Source organism: Rhinopithecus bieti, unplaced genomic scaffold, assembly GCF_001698545.2.
Source record: "Rhinopithecus bieti isolate Rb0 unplaced genomic scaffold, ASM169854v2 scaffold_35856, whole genome shotgun sequence".
In the NCBI taxonomy this organism is placed as follows: domain Eukaryota; kingdom Metazoa; phylum Chordata; class Mammalia; order Primates; family Cercopithecidae; genus Rhinopithecus; species Rhinopithecus bieti.
In genome coordinates, this window is record NW_016815820.1 from 2,545,952 (window position 1) to 2,552,555 (window position 6,604).

The 6,604-nt window shown below is 46.7% G+C and overlaps 1 protein-coding gene across 6 annotated transcripts in view; it reads right to left on the reverse strand.

Annotated features, from left to right (window-relative positions):
• The window catches only part of CALCOCO2 (calcium binding and coiled-coil domain 2), a 36,730-nt gene extending 31,722 nt beyond the window's left edge, over positions 1-5,008 (reverse strand). For all 6 annotated transcript variants that reach the window (XR_001881841.1, XR_001881840.1, XM_017853992.1 and 3 more), the window contains exon 1: positions 4,897-5,008. The gene's annotated coding sequence lies outside the window, so the exon portion shown is untranslated. The remainder of the gene's footprint in view (positions 1-4,896) is intronic.
• Between the last annotated feature and the right edge of the window lie 1,596 nt (positions 5,009-6,604).

Sequence of the window (6,604 nt, forward strand, 5' to 3'; positions counted from 1 at the left end):
AAAAAAAAAAAAAAAAAAAAAAAAAAAAAAAAAAAAAAAAAAACGAACTTCTAGCTCTTTTCATTCACCTGAAAACCTAATAATGTGTCTGGAAAAGTCAACAGCTTTGGTTCCTTGCTTATCAAAAATGCAAAAGACCCTACGGAGTTTCCCATTTCAGAAATCTCATCACCTTCCCAGAAGGGATTCAGAGGGCATCCAATGGCACTTGGGGTATTGAGAACTCAATCATTCTTGAAATAAGGTTAAAATTCTCCTCTGCCAAGACTGGGAAAGGGTTTGAGGAGGCAAAAAAACGAGAACAGCCGTGGCTTTTTTTTTTTCCTTTTTTTTTTTTTTTTTGAGACGGAGTCTCACTCTACTGCCCAGGCTGGAGTGCAGTGGCCGGATCTCAGCTCACTGCAAGCTCCGCCTCCCGGGTTTACGCCATTCTCCTGCCTCAGCCTCCCGAGTAGCTGGGACTACAGGCGCCCGCCACCTTGCCCGGCTAGTTTTTTGTATTTTTTAGTAGAGACGGGGTTTCACCGTGTTAGCCAGGATGGTCTCGATCTCCTGACCTCGTGATCCGCCCGTCTCGGCCTCCCAAAGTGCTGGGATTACAGGCTTGAGCCACCGCGCCCGGCCTCTTTTCTCCTTTTTACCAAGTTGTGGACACAAAGGGCCATGAGTAAACTAGAACATAACCATGCCAACCCGAACTTGGTCAGTGAGGAAGTACTCTAGTTTTTCCTGGAGGGAGGCCATCTACTGAGTTTTAAGGTCAGTAATCTTTTGTCTTCCCTTCCTCCCAGTGATAAAATTCCTGGGAGAAATGGGTTCTAACAATGGCTTGGGAAATTACCTTTCTGACAAAGTAGTCTAGAAATGAGTATTTGTGGACAGGGGAGGGAAGATATGTAAAGAGAATTATTATTTTTTTTTGGTGGGGGGGCAGGGTCTCACTCTGTCACCCAGGCTGGAGTACAGTGGCATAGCCATGGCTCACTGCAGCCTCAGCCTCCCAGGCTCGAGTGATCCTCCACCTCAGCCTCCCAAGTAGCTGGAACTATAGGTATGCGCCACCATGCCCAGCTAATTTTTGTATTTTTGTAGAGATGGGGTCTCCCTATGTTGCCCAGGCTGGTCTTGAATTCCTGGACTCAAGCAATCCTCCCGCATTGGCCTCCCAAAGTGCTGCGATTATAGGCGTGAGTCACTATACCTGGCCATGAAAATTAAAATGACTTTAGCATCAACTTCCCCTCCTTTAACCCCCTTTCCCACTATAGAACCTGTCTACCATTCATTTCTAATTTGGCAGCAATTCATAGAGTTAAAGAAAAGAGAAGAAATATAAGAAGAGTGAAAGTTAAATTTAGAAGCCCAGAGAACTACTGAGTTATGAAAAATTAGTGGGATGAACTAGGTCCCCTAGAAATTATAAAGTGGTATTCCACCTAATTCCTTACTCCTACCCTCAAATCAAAGGAGTGATTCACATAAGGAGTGAACAGAGAAAACAAGTAGGGATTTTCAAAAACAAAACTATCAAGCATGGGGAAAATAATGCACAGAGTCCACAAACTGTCAGAGGCAACTTTATTTGGCCTCTGACATAGTCATTACCTTTTTTCAGCTCAGTTTCCAAAAGGATTAGGGCCCCCAGAGGAGCAGGCAATAATGGGAAAGTATTTTTAAATGAGTCCCCTGAACTGTCTCCTAGCTTCCAAGAAAACCTGACACATTTTCATCTAATGAGCTTTTCAGGCCTAATATACTACTCCCAGGGCTGTTCCATGAGGACATAGATCCTCTTATATCTTCCTGAAGAAAAGGAACAGCAGCCTGTTCTACTTCTGCTCTTGCTGTTTTTTTTTTTTTTTTTGACACAGGGTCTTCCTTTGTCATCCAGGCTGGAGTACAATGGCATGAATGCGGCTCACTGCAGACTTGACATCCCTGGCTCAAGCGATCCTCTCACCTCAGTTGGAGTAGCTGGGACCCTAGGCACATGCCTGGCTAATTTTTGTGTTTTTGTAGAGACAGGGTTTCACCATGTTGCCCAGGCTGGTCTTGAACTCCTGGACTCAGGCGATCCATCCGCCTCGGCCTCCCAAAGTGCTGGGATTACAGGCGTAAGCCACCATGCCCAGCCTACTTCTGCTCTTTCTAACTGCATCTGCAAAATATACTGATAGGCTTTGTAGCAGAAAATTTTTTAAATGGCCAACATTTTTACATTAGCCTTTTATACCAGTGGGCATATGTTTCAAAAGAAATGAAGACTACAGATTACTTCACAGAAGGAAATCAAATGCTTCTACAACCAAGAAAGAAATGCAAATCAATTCTTCATTTGAGAACAGTAAAAATGAAGTTTTAGTCAAACCCAATTTAATTGGATTCCTTATCTTTCTGCTTACTTTTTTTTTTTTTTTTTTTTTTTGAGACAGAGTCTCTCTCTGTTGCCCAGGCTGGAGTGCAGTAGTGTGATCTCGGCTAACCATAACCTCTGCCTCTCGGGTTCAAGTGATTCTCCTGCCTCAGCCTCCCAGGACTACAAGCACGTGCCGCCATGTCCGACTAATTTTTGTATTTTTAGTAGAGACGGGGTTTCACTATGTTGGCCAGGTTGGTCTCGAACTCCTGACCTCATGATCTGCCCATGTTGGCCTCCCAAAGTGCTGGGATTACAGGCGTGAGCCAGTGCGCCTGGCCTTCTGATTACTTTTCTTTCTAAACAATTAGCAATTAGCAAAAATGGATGAATTGATTTGAATCCCATTTCTCCCTGGCCCTGGCAGAGATGCTTACACATAACCAGCCTTAAAGAATACCGGCAGTGGATACTATGGGTGTGTGTAGATGACCCTGAAACAGGTAGCAAAAGCAAAGACACAATCACTGGTCTTCAAATTATCGAGCCATTTGCTCCAGCCCACAATTTCCAAGTTAATTCTAGACCCTTACCTAAAATATGAAAATGTTTCAGAGTGTCTTATAAAAATTTTACACCCCAGGAGGCCTTTTATTACTACTCATTAACAATTGTTTGAATTTGCTGTACAGCTTGTTCTAAACAGGCCCTCATCTCACATCCACACCACCATAGTGCCGGCACCAGTTCTAGGGGAAGATGGAAAGAATAGTTCTGGGACATCAGGTGTAGGCAACTGGAAACTCTGAAAGGCTCAAAGCTATGTACTAATCTCCATTTTACTGAGACCATCCACTTTTCCCTTGACAGGGGTGATTCTGACATGCCATGTCCCTGTGACACGGGCAGTGACAGTGTTTGAAGTGTGGTGGAAAGGGGACTAGGCTAACAGCCAAGGAAGCTGGGTTCCTATCTTAGTTCTGCCACTCTGAGAGCTTGGCCAAGTCACACTATCCTTTTCTGGCCTGTTTCCTCATCAGTAAAATGCATGGCTCAGGCTAGAAAATCTTCAAGGACCTTGCCTGATATAATGATGATCCTAAATGAAGGAAAAAAGAAGTGAAAGAGTTCATTTAACTCTCTTTGCATCTAAAAAAAATTAAGGCTACATGACATTCTATCAATACATACCGCCAAATTAAATTTTTGTTTGTTTTTTGTTTTTTGAGACGGAGTCTCACTCTGTTGCCCAGATTGGAGTGCAGTGGCACATCTCGGCTCACTACACCCTCCACCGTCGGGGTCCAAGCGATTCTCCTGCCTCGGCCTCTCAAGTAGCTAGGATTACAGGCGCCCGCCACCATGCCCCACGAATTTTTGTATTTTTAATAAAGACAGGGTTTTGCTATGTTTGCCAAGCTGGTCTTGAACTCCTGACCTCAGGTGATTCGCCCGCCTGGGCCTCCCAAAGTGCTGAGATTACAGGCGTGAGCCACCGCACCTAGTCAGCCAAATTAAAATTTTAAAGAGCCACAGATGCACTATCTGACTCGAAAGACAATATGACCTGTTAGTGCCAGGTAACTCAGGATTATTGACTACCTTTTTCAAGGCCCTTTCCATTCCACAGCTGTCATGTCTGCCAAAGGATAGAGTTTCCAGGTCCCTTGAAAATACCTGGGAAACTGAGCCATCTGGATATTCCTTAATCATGTATTCTCCACAAGCTACAAAGACCTACCACATAAAGTCCTTTAGTTGCAACGGAGGTTTCCAATAATAGAATAAGTTATATTATCCATATTTTACTCAGCTCATGGCCACTTGTTGGCTTGCATCTGAAGCAAGAATCCAAGGGATAGAAAAGAGTTAACACATCCAGTGGAGTTGAAATAATATACAAGTGGGAACATTAGCTCCCGAACTAAGCTGGGTCAGTGGTGGAGGGGCAATGGATTAACTGTAAAGAGGCAGATCACGATAACTTCTCTCCTCCTGCCTAGAACGCCTTCTCCGACAGTTGCAGCATGCAAAAGGCAAGGTGCTTCAGGGATCAAACCCTGGTGCTTCAGGGATCAAACCTACTCGTAAAGGGGGACACTGAGGCCCAAAGAGAAAGTAACTTGCTCAGGGTGACGCAGCAAGGCCCCACCTCCGCCTCGATGCCAACGGCGATGACATCCAGGCGAGGGATTACGGAACCACCACAGTTTGGGCCCGCGGGAGGGGACGGGACGCCACGACCCGTGGGGTGGCAGCCGCCGCCAGGGGTGTCTCTTCTGCTCGAGGAGCCTCCCACCCAGCCACACAGCACTGCAGCGCTGCCCTCCGCAGGACAAAACTGCCCCGCAACCCTCCCGGACCGAGGGAGGGGCTCCAAGGCCTTCAGGACACCACTCCCACTATCAACTCAGAGGGTGAACTGCGATGAGAACCGAAACCGGCCACATCTCTACCCCCCGTGGCCCCTTCTCAGGACTGCAAGTCTGAATGGGGGCACCTCGAGGGCCTAACTGCCCCTTTCCACTTGAGGCACTCACCAGGGACAGCAGCCAGCAGCGGCGCGACAGCAACAGGGCAGAGTGGGACGGGGGCGGGGCTAAGCACTCGAGGGAGAGCCCGTCCCCCTGGCCCCGCCCATCACGTCACAACGGTCACAAGCCCCGCCTCCGCGCGGCGCTTGCTGGGACTTGTAGTGCTCAGGCGACCGGGCCCCAGGAGTGGAACTCTGCCCTTGATAGCTCTCCTAAGTCCTGAGCAGCGATCTCACCCAAAGAAACCTACTTCATCCCCTGGAAGAAGCTGTTTACTTTTTTTTTTCTTTTATACCTTTATTTCTTTTTTCTTTTTCTGTCGTCCAGGCTGGAGTGCAGTGGTGCGAACACGGCTCACTGTAGCCCCGACCTCCCAGGCTCAGGTGATCCTCCCACTTCAGCCTCCTGAGTAACTGGGACAACCATGGTGCCCATACAGCTCCGCCTGCACGCTAGGCTAATTTTTGTATTTTTAGTAGAGATTGAGTTTTGCCATGTTGCCTAGGCTGGTCTTGAACTCCTGGGCTCAAGAGATCCAACTGCCTCGGCCTCCCAAAGTGTTGGGATTACAGACCTGAGTCATCGCGCCTGGGCTACACCTTTATGTCTTTCATCCCTGAACGAGAAAGCTTTATACATTTGAAGGGCCATTAAGAGGTCATCTTATTTTTCTCCTGGCTCCACTTAACACTACTTCACTCAGAGTCTTTATTTTTTTTTTGAGACAGGGTCTCACTGTCGCCCAGGCTGGAGTGCAGCGGGGCGATCTCGGCTCAGTGCAACCTCTGCCTCCCCTGAGTTCAAGCTATCTCGTGCCTCAGCGTCCCCCGTAGCTGGGATGCCCTCCACCATGCCTGGCTCATTTTTTTGTATTTTTTAGTAGAGAAGGGGTTTCACCGTGTTGGCTAGGCTGACCTTGAACTCCGTCTCAAAAAAAAAAAAGAAAAAGAAAAAAAGAGAATAAACTCATGGCCAGGCACAGTAGCTCACGCCTGTAATCCCAACACTTTGGGTGGCTGAGGTGGGAGATCTCTTGAGCCCAGAAGTTTCAGATCAGCCTGGACAAGATAGGGAGACCCTATCTCTATAAAAAATCAAAAAATTAGCCAGGCGTGGCGGTGCTCCCCTGTAGTCCCAGCTACTCAGGAGGCTGAGATGGTAGGATCGCTTGAGCCCGGCAGGTGGAGGCTGCAGTAAGCAATGATCACATCACTGCACTCCAGTCTGGGAGACAGAGCGAGACCCTTCCCCCTCCCCACCAAAAAAAAGAATAAACTCAGTAAGAAAAGAATTCTGCTAAGTCAATTTAAAGAGAATCCCCCATCCTTAATATCTAATCACCCTGACCTGCCTTCGACAAGAGTCCTGTTAAGTCGGTTTAACAAGAATCTCCTTTTAGTAATTTTCCATGCAGTGACCCCTCACTCTGCTAGTTGGCTATAAATCCCACTTGCCTTTATTGTATTCAGAGTGAAGCATAATCTCCCCTTTGGCACTGAATAAATTCTTCCTTGCCATTTTAACAAGTGTTAGAATAATATTTTCTTTAACATCCAGAAGATGTTAAACACTGTATATGCTGTCTATGAAAGATGAAATTCAGAAGTGCCCCTTCTTCCACTGTTTAAATGTGGAAAGAAATTTTTCTGTGCCATCTGACCAGAAAATTTATGCCTCTGAAGCAGCTTTAGATTTCAGGCAGGGGAAATGAGCA